This window comes from Panicum virgatum, chromosome 4N, assembly GCF_016808335.1.
Source record: "Panicum virgatum strain AP13 chromosome 4N, P.virgatum_v5, whole genome shotgun sequence".
NCBI lineage: Eukaryota > Viridiplantae > Streptophyta > Magnoliopsida > Poales > Poaceae > Panicum > Panicum virgatum.
Window position 1 is genome coordinate 5,627,277 of NC_053148.1, and position 10,272 is coordinate 5,637,548.

Here is a 10,272-nt window from a genome sequence, read left to right on the forward strand (position 1 = left end):
ACACACTAACAGCAGCTGCAGCCTCCATCTACGTTAATATGGCCGGTCGCCTATTCACCGTCTTCGTCGTTGTTCATGGACAGCTTCCTAGCCGCACGTGGCCTCTTGTTCTTCATAGAGAGCATGCTGATGAATGGAATCATAAAGCAAGTAAGAGTTCGTTTGAGATGGCAGATATGTTAGAAAATGTGATGGGGGAGAAGGTGACCTCACCTCACAGTCACTATCTTCCAGAACTCCCTCCGCATTGGCCTCAGGAACAGCACGCTTTTCCTGCGTTGGGCTAATGTGATAAATCCAGTGGCTGTGAATGTAATATGTTAGGAGTGCAGGGAATTTCGAAGGGATGCGCACCTTGGTAAGAGCCGGTGTGGTGATCATCTGTGGAGCAGCGGCCGCGGCATCCAGCACATCCTATGTGTTTCATCATGAGTCTATGCATAAAGGAGTGTATTGGAGCTATATTGGGCTGGGGTTGCACCATACCTCAGCAGGCGTAGAGACATTCTTGCTTGCTTCATCAGTCTGTTTGTCGGGGACACCAACAGCAGGCACTGCTGTTCCTTTGGAGGTGTTTGCGATGGCAGCTGCTGTGGCAAAAATGTAAGGTCAGCCGTTATTGGGGACGTTGCATGAGACAAAGTTAAACAAATCTGTAACCTGAGGGATATACATACATGGTGCCACTTCAGGAACCGCCTGCACTTCTAGCTCAGCAATCTTTGTGAAAGAATCAATTTTGAAACTTGTTTTTCCTCTGCGAACAGCGCCTCTTGGGACACTGACTTTCAAGTCATACTTGGTTCCATACAGCCTTGTGATCTGTTCAGGAACATAACCCTGAACATTTGAGCCAAGGCTCACGAGGCTGTCGGCTGGCAATCCAATCATTTCATCGGCAACTGCTCCGAAGCAGATGATTTCAATCGTCTTCTCTGGAGCATCTGAAGGGCCTTCTGGATCAATTGCAAGGAAAGCAATTTTGTACCTAAGTTGCAACACAGTCATCATTTAGCCGACACAATTGCAATGCTACAGAATTGGGAAGCGAGGGGGGGGGTGTTAGTGCTGTTAAGAAGTACCTTGGAATGGCACCTGTACCAACTCATGTAGTGTCATAGCATTTGTAGCTATCTCCATTGGGCCTTGTAGTTTCCTTGCATTTGTTGCATGCTAGATACCACCACTGCTCATTCGGCACTAATTCCTTTATCCTTACTGTGAGTTTGTATGTATTACCCTGTCAGAGAGGCAGTGTTACAGAATGAAGGCACTAAAATCAGGAAAGGCAACAAAGCTATTGTGTGGTAAAAAAACATGCCTCTGCCTCATGCGGATTCTCTATTGTTGAAAGTTCAGCGACAGTTTTAGTCTGAGGATGATTGCTATGTTCCTCACCTATCCAATATGGCTGGCCTACAGCAGCTCCAAAGCTGTTTTGAAGGTAATCATGTGCAATTTGTACTAACCCAATAGCATGAAAACGCCGCAGACTATCCTGGTTTTTGTTTTTCTATATTTTACGCATAGGAATGAGGAATGTACCTCCGCTGTAGCTTAGCTGTCTCTGGCAGAGCAGGATTCACATACCAGGTGGATGTTGTGGAGCATTGAAGTGTGAGATGACCTTATTTGACATAAAAAGGTTAGATAACTGGTAAGAATAGTTAATTCATGCTGAAATAGTAAAGGCACGCACCGGCAAAAGTGTTTGAAGTCACACCAACAAAAAGGAGCACCACAGGAGCATTCCTGCCTAGTTCCATGAGTGCCTGGGCATCAAACTTTTCTGCATGCGAGCCCCACAGAGCAAGCACAGCATCCTCTCTGGAAAATAGGAAATTTATGAAGCAATTATACGGTGATCTGTCATATAAGTGGGCAGACTAAGCTAGAATTTCAGACTGTAAAGATGCATGCTTTGAAATACATGAGGTTACCTGCCATCAGTGATGTGGACATTGACTAATGACTGCACTCCATTTCTTGTGGATTGCTTCGCAATGCGTGAGCATTTGGTAAACAGCCCGATAACATCTGAGGGTTAAAAGCACGATTAGGAATAGTAGTACAGGGAAAAGGCACACAAAAATTCTGTAATATGGACATAGGAACAGCACAACAGACCTGACATTTGGTCTCTGATACCAATTCTATCACAGAGCACGTGGAATGGAGTGATGGAGCATGCATATAGAGGAAATTGTGATGGTACTGCGGTGACTTCATTGATCTTTGTGTGTTTGGTGAAGCGAGCCATGTACGGGTGATCAACAGGCCGGTATATCGCTCTCGCATTGCAGACCTCGAAGTATTGTATGGTATAGACCCTGTCTTCTGCAAGCTTAGCCCTTTGCTCATCAATCCATTTTGGTGGGACTGCAGCCTCCATGGCAACATTCTAGTTATAGATATATAGCATTAGTGTGATGAAAGGCACAAACCAAAGTGTGACAAGCATTGCTACTGGGCATAGTAGATTATACCTCCTCATCGAGCATAATGAATTCGAATCTTGAGAGTTTTGGAGGCTGATCATTAGTGAACTTTTCACAGAAACGAACAGCTCTGACCTTCACTTTCCAGCGCGAATGGTCTGGACAGACTTTCTTTAGCGGAATGCAGGCCATCCTACATACACAATTCACAAATACCAGTTAGAGTGTGAAATAGAAAGCAACTGTGCAATGCGAGCAGAAGAGGTAAACAGAAAACAATCCTGTAATGTAACCACATTCTGAACATGTTATATGAGAAAGGGGGAGCACAGAAAAAATGTGGAAATAGCAAATAGAGCATCTGTGCAGCATGTCACAGTAGCTTGTATACCACAAAGTTATATAAACTCTAAGATTTCTCTATAAACAATATTTCTTGTGGTTGTTGTAGCAGTTCCCTTCTCATCTTCAATAACCACAGTCAGGCCCTCACATGATGTCACCCTTGATATGGCAACATACAGCTGTCCATGAGTGAAAACTGGTTCCCGCAGATACACACCTACATGGCTGAGTGTTTGGCCCTGACATTTGTTTATTGTCATGGCATAGCAGACTCTAATAGGAAACTGACGGCGCTGCAATGTGAAAGGCCAACGCGGGCTTGTGCCATTGAGAACTATTCTAGGTATCCCTACCAATGCACCAACGCGGTTTCCAGTCATGATTTCAGCCTCAAGAATGTGATCCCCTAGTCTTCTAATAAGCAGCCTTGTTCCATTGCAAAGGCCCTGAGCTTGGTCAATGTTCCTTAAGAGCACTACAGGAACATTAACCTTGAGCAAAAGGCAATGCTGTGGATAGTTATTTAGAACTATAGAATTGAGTACTTCAGGCGGGTATAGCAGTTCATAGTCAGAAGGCATCTCTATGGAGTTTGCAATCTGATCAAAGCTCCTATATTCTTTAGACTCATCAGGCACCCTTCCCACCATAATTTCATTCAACTCATCAACAACCGTGTTAACGAGACAGACTATACATCTCTGAGCTAGGTAGGGCACAGAGCAGAAAGCGTTGTCAAAGTCACCGTAAACAGCATCGATAATTGCAGAAGGTTTCCCACCCTCCGGGAACCTAACTATATCATCAGGTATGCTAATCCATGTATCTTCTGACTCTCCGTCTTTTCTGCGTGCTGGAACTTTTCCCTCACCTACATCCAACACCCATTGTGCAAACTGGGCCATACGCGCCTTCTCAACAGCGCTCAGTGATGGGTTAGAAAGGCGCATGTTAACCGTTAATTTTAGTACCACCACATATTTCCAAAGAGGTGATCTGATCAGCGAGGCATTCAATATTTGGCAACGGTCTGCTCCCTGAATAACAGGGAGAACTTGCCTGAAATCACCTCCTAATAGTATAGGCATACCGCCAAAGGGTTTCGCTGCATTGGATGGGTCATCAGCGGAGAGCAGATCTCTTAGAGTTCGGTCTAGTGCCTCAAAGCAAAATCTATGAGCCATTGGCGCTTCATCCCAAATAATAAGGGATGTCTTTTGTATCAGGCCAGCTAATATAGTGCCTCTACCTATGCTGCACATACTTCTATCATGTATATCCAGCGGTATTCTAAATCGCGAATGCGTTGTTCGCCCTCCGGGCATCAACAAAGCAGCAACTCCTGAAGACGCAACGGCCAAAACTATATGATCTTGGGACCTCAACCGTGCAAGAATCGTCCTCCATAGAAAGGTCTTTCCCATGACACCATGACCGGCTATGAAATATACAAATGATTGTATTTGGCAAACACTGCGTACGACAGTGTCATAGATAGCTCGTTGTTCCCTATTAAGCGCTAAAGCCATAGATGTTGCTTCAGCACACAAGACAGTCTTGTCATACGCTAATTCTTCAAGAATCAGTCTATTAGAACCTTTAGCGTGTGCAAAGTCACAAGGCTGAGGCACATCATAGGAGCTTATAGATAGGCCATTATTTGAAAACATTGCTGAGAGTTCTGCCAACAGACTTGACAATAGCACGCTGTCCGAAACAGCATACGCAGGATTGCTGATATTTTTGCGGATCTTATATTTGATATCATCAGCAAGATATTTCCAGTAGGCATCAAAAAGCGCCCTCACATTGCCTACGTCGCAGTATATTAAAACTGTCATGAATATACTTCTAAGCTGAAACGGACTTGCCCACCGAATAGCCTCATCAAATAGAGATGTCCATTCACTATCATCACCAATGAGTCCACGTGCCTGGCAGGCCTCTCTGAACGTGTTGTATACAATACCTTCATAGGTTCTAACATCTGCATAGCTAAGGGCACCTCTAACAACCATAAGCAGCATCCTAAGGTAAAATGCATCGCCAACCCCCGGATGAATAAAACGCAACCTGCCAATTTTGGTCCCTCGCCTACGACCCTTCCATGTCTTGTTCTTGTTGTTCCAAGTGTAGTAGTTTGGGAACTCACAATACGTGTACTTTCGTGCTGCTGGGAATCTTTGATTAGCAACAAACCACTCTGTCAATGTGCTCTTGCTTGAATCAGGATCATCCACAACCCCCTCCAGATCATCTTCCTCCGATAGAGCAACTATATTCATACCCGGCAAGTGCACATGCAGCCTCTCAACTGCTGGGAATTTCTCATGTATCTCAAACCCAAATAATCGCCACATAGCCTCACACCACGAAAGGTACCTTGATTTAATGTATTCAGCAATCTCATCAACACCGGAACTATTGTTTGGGTCTGTATCCCCGGTTGCAGAACTATGAGGAGCAACTCCCAGCCTTGCAGCATCAGCACCTTTGTGACAATACTTGAAAAGATACTTAATAAGGTAAGACTGATTGCAAGCTTCGACATTGATGTGCGCTTGGAATTTCTTAAGTATTCCAAGGTTGTGGGGCACAACCCATCTATTGTCAAGATCCACACCATTTTTTCGGGCCCTCACACCGGTATCTCGCTGTCGGTAAATAGGAAATCCGTCTGCATCGAATGTGGTCTTATCTTGGAAAGTCTTTGGAAATCTTTTGGAACACTTTCCATCCTTCATACATGGGCAATTTGGGTTAAGGTCACCACAAGGGCCATGCATCATGAATTCCTGCACCAACACAAAACCTAGCGGATCTTCTTTTGGATCAGGCAACTCAGCAGATATAAACTGATCCACAAAGGCGGCTGAAGGTTCGCGGTCACTATCAGCTTGCCAAATAAGGATATGAGCATGAGGGAGGCCTCTTTTTTGGAACTCTATAGTATCAGCAACTACAAACAAACAAAACAATGGTAATGCCTAGACAGTTTGCTTTATGAGCAGGGTAGAAGACAAAATGTTGTAATCTTAAATTCTCACATGCTGTGACAGGACCGTACGCTTCTCCGCTCCTAATATCCTCTATATATTCTTGTAGTTTCATGTGGAATACACGACTGGTGATATCGGCACGATCAGGAGGTTTTTGGCCAGGCTCACATCTCAATGCCTCTTCAACCTCTGGCCAGTTAGCATTGCAAGTGAAAGTTGTGAACAAAGTGGGACAACCATAGACTCTAGTAATGGCCAAGCAATCATGATAGTTCTGATTCAGATTGCGTCTGCTGCCTGGATAAGAAGAAGGCAGCACTGTTTTGACCCCTACATCCTTACCCGTTGAGGCACCTCTACCAAGTGCATCAGAGATTCCTTGATACGTCTCACTACGGAGGAGTTTCTGATTGAAAAAGTGGAAAGAAAGTCTATTGGCCTCAACACATGAGTAGGCGTTGACACCATACTGCTGTGAAAGACGGCCTGAACAGAGGACTGGGTTTGGTTCGCCTCTACGGTAATGCTGGTAATAGCAATGAAATTCCATCATGCTCACTTCATCGCGAGCACCTCTACATCCTGCGGAAACCTCTCTGAACTTTATTCCCAACTGGTAACCCTTATCACCGTAAGGAAACATAATTGGATACTGCAATGCCATAAGAGCAGGATGTATAGGAGATACACGCGTGAACTTTCCCTGCTTTGATTCCAGAACTATATCAAAAGGATGTGTGGAAGAGGACATATCCCCCACAAGAAGCGCGGCCAATTCATTTACCGCTGGTAGACTGTATCTATCTGCACTTGTATCAGATGATCCATAAAGCTTGATACGAACATCTGGAGCAGTAGGAGAAAGAAGTCTATCCCTAGCCATGCGAAATTGCTTAACCAAAGGGTTGCAGCGATCGAACATGGAAATCAGAGAGTCGACAATCTGAGCATCCGCCCCAGAATCGCGGCCTGCATCAGAAGAGTGGATAGCAAGCCTATTCTGCACCTCATTTGCAGTATCATATATGTACAGCTGCGCATACTGCGGTCTATTCCCTTCTTCTGGAATCAAAGAACCAATACGGTGGTGAACCACTCCATTGATTCGGAATATGTAGGGGCCTCGACCAGTATTTATGGATTTGTCAATGTCTACTCCTAAAGAGGTAAAGGAAAACATAGAATTGTACTGCCTAATAAGTTTCATGAAATTGTTAGCTGCTGGACCTCCATTGAACTTTATCAAATCACACAGTGGAGGAGGGAATGGGCGGTGCTTTGGAAGAGAGATACGACCACCACGGCAGCAAGAATGGTACACGATGCGTTTCTGCACATAGGAACTCAGACTAACTATGCGCTCTTGGTACCAAAAAAAAAGCGTTGCAGTGCTCGCACTCGTAATCTGGGCCCCCATAGTAAGAACAGGCGGAATAGTTCTCTACAGCAGAAAGGTAAGGTGGTAAGATGCGCAGGCACAGGAAATGGCTAGGAAACAAAGAGAAAGAAGAAATCAGAACTGCACCTTTTAGCTGACTGGCATATTCTTTTGTGAATGCAACAATAGGCTCACTAAAAGTATCAAAAGGGATACAGGCTGCATGTTTGAACCGGAGTGTTAAAATTTAGGCCACCAAATCATTTCAGCAGAACAAAATAGTGCGGTCCAAACAAAGCAAACCTTTTCTGAGCAGGACCTTTTTTTTGTTCCTGGACATTCTCCTGGCCCTATTTTCTCGAGCAGCGGTTGCAGACAGAAGAGGACAAAAATGGTCTCCTAAAGATAAGGTCCACCCAAATCATATATATAGGAAAAAGCATAGTAAGATAAATTTCAGTGGTCTGAGCTGAACTCACGGACGACAACGTAACGTCGTGGAGCAGCAAAGCTAGGATTTTGAGCAGCAAAGGCAGGATTTTGAGATGAAACAGCAGCTGCTATTCCAGAGAAAGGAACACGCGACAGAGGCACACGCTGGCGTACATTTCTAGCAGAAACGGCTCCGGCACGAGCAGCTAAAGTAGCCGCTGCAGCCTCCTCGCGACGTCGACGTCGCGAGGCAGCCAAATCTGGCACAGGACACCTAGCACGCACATTCCTCGCACTGGAAGGTATATCTTCCCTGCAACGACGCCGAGAAGGACCAGGAACATCCATCTAAACACTTACATGGAAAGTTCTTGTCACGTGAGAGGCCAAAGAAACAGGCACCAAGAAAATATCACTACTGCAGGGTAGGAGGGCTCAGGTGCAAAAGCAGGCACAAACAGCACCTAAGCACACACAAGAGCAATCTAATGCGGCAAAGATCCTGAATCTGTGTACTGGCTAACCAAACAGCATGGGCCAAAAACAGGAACAAAGAAAGCAGCACTACAGCAGGGTAGGAAGGGCCAGGTGCAGGAGCAGGCACAAACAGCACACAGCCAGAGATAGCGGCAATACAGCGGACCGAAAATCCTAAATCTATATACTAAAAAGTAAACAGCAGGCGCAGCTCCATGAAACACAAAAAAAGTGTATAGACAACTACACTCTGCGCATCTCAGAAAGGACAAAGTAGCAAGCATCTCCATACACATATGAATGGCTATATCGCAGCCCAGATCCATAAATAGACCATGGAAGAAGGAAACACACACCTGATGAACTGCAGTCAGAGGTCACCCACAACAATGCGCTCCACAGCCACGGCACCTAGACATAATAGAGGCAGAAGGGAGCAAATCAGCCGAAAGTTAAAGCAATACAAATCCCAACATTTGCGCAGACACAAATTCGCAGGCAATACTCTGGAGAAGCGAGCACGAAGCACGGGAGAGGAGAAGCAGTAGCACGAACCCGTCGCAGATAGCAGAGCCAGGCAGCAAGCGACGGCCGAAGCAGGTTCACCAGCAACACGGACTTGCTTCAGAGCCCGCAGGCAACACCACCGGCGAAGGGAAGAACGCACGGAAGGGGCACATGAAGGAGGAACGCAAGCATCATTAACAAATCATAGAAGAAGCGCAGGGCCAACGGATTTGGAGGCGACATCTCACAGATCTAGAACTCACCACAGGGGCCGGACGTAGAGAGGCAGGTTCACCAGCAGCACGGACTCGCTTCAGAGCCCACAGGCAACACCGACGGCGAAGGGAAGAACGCACGGAAGGAGCACATGAAGGAGGAACACAAGCATCAGTAAGAAATCACAGAAGAAGCGCAAGGCCAACGGATTTCGAGGCGACATCTCACAGATCTAGAACTCACCGCAGGGGCCGGACGCAGAGGCAATGCAGTGGAAGACCCGCGCTCAGGCGTGAGCGCGGCGGCTACACTGCGCCGCCGTCCGAGCTGGCCGCCCGGCGCACCAGCGGCGGGCTCGCCGCCGGCGGGCTCCTCCACTGAATCTCACCCCCCCACCCCGAGAACTGCGAAATGGAGCACTCCCCAAACCCTAGACCACCTCCACCGCAGCGAGGCAAACCCGAAAAGAAAAGGGGCGAGAGGCTGCGCCGGCCCGTGGAGACGGGTTCACGGGACCCCGGCGGAGCCCAGCCCGAGCGGCCCCCACCGCGGCTGAGACGGGCGCGAGGCGGTGCGACAGGGCTGTGGGCCCCGACACGGCGCGTCCGCGCGATGCCGATGCAGCAAATCAACGGACCGCGTCTGGTGTCCCTCCCGCGGAACAGGACACGCGTCGTCTCACGGGGAGCAGAGTGCTCCCACAGCTTCTCCTCCACACTGTATAGAGTATAAGATATTAGCTCGAGCGCAGACGGGCAGTCCCCCGAGAGAGGGCCGGCGGGTAAGGTACCAATTGGTGACAAAATAATTAATGTTTTGGCAGAAACATCCTTTAACATCAAGTTTTTATGGGTCTCCACCCCTTCCACCTCCCTCGGTCCTGACATGTGGACCTAGTGTGAGGGGTACGACGGGTCCGACCTGAGTAAGAAATGTTTTCAATTATTTTCGATCTTTATAGTATAGATAGGTACGGTGTTTGGTTTCTACTGTGAATTTTTCACGCACGTTTTCCGAAAAGAAAATCTCGCATGTATTGAGTACTAAATGAAGTCTATTTGCAAAACCTTTTCAGAGATGGGTGTAACTTTTCGAGACGAATCTAATGACCGTAATTAATTGATTATTTACTACAGTGATGCTACAGTAACCATTATCTAATCACACGGTCAAATGCCTCATTAGATTCGTCACGAGATTTACACGAGGGGTTGTGGAGGTGGTTTTGTAATTAGACTTTATTTAATACTCTAAATTAGTGGTCAAAGGGCCAAAAAAAATTCGCGAAAATTTTTACACCCCAAACCAAACACAGAGATTTATGGAGTAATTCGCCTTAAGACTTCCCCTAGCAAACTTAGTGAGTGTAAGATCTAAGATTTCATCAAGTGAATTGTGTTTAACCATCTGTAATGAAGAAAAGGATGTTACTCCCTCCGTTACAAATTATAGGTCATTCCAAGAATCTTGGAGAGTCAAA

General features: G+C 46.4%; 1 long non-coding RNA gene across 1 annotated transcript; it reads right to left on the minus strand.

The window, feature by feature from the left end:
• Window positions 1–8,424: 8,424 nt before the first annotated feature.
• LOC120669802 lies at window positions 8,425–8,953 on the minus strand. The gene is made up of 3 exons (XR_005672821.1): window positions 8,840–8,953; window positions 8,625–8,691; window positions 8,425–8,480 (listed from the first exon to the last, which is right to left on the minus strand). It is a non-coding gene; the product is annotated as an uncharacterized LOC120669802 (long non-coding RNA).
• Between the last annotated feature and the right edge of the window lie 1,319 nt (window positions 8,954–10,272).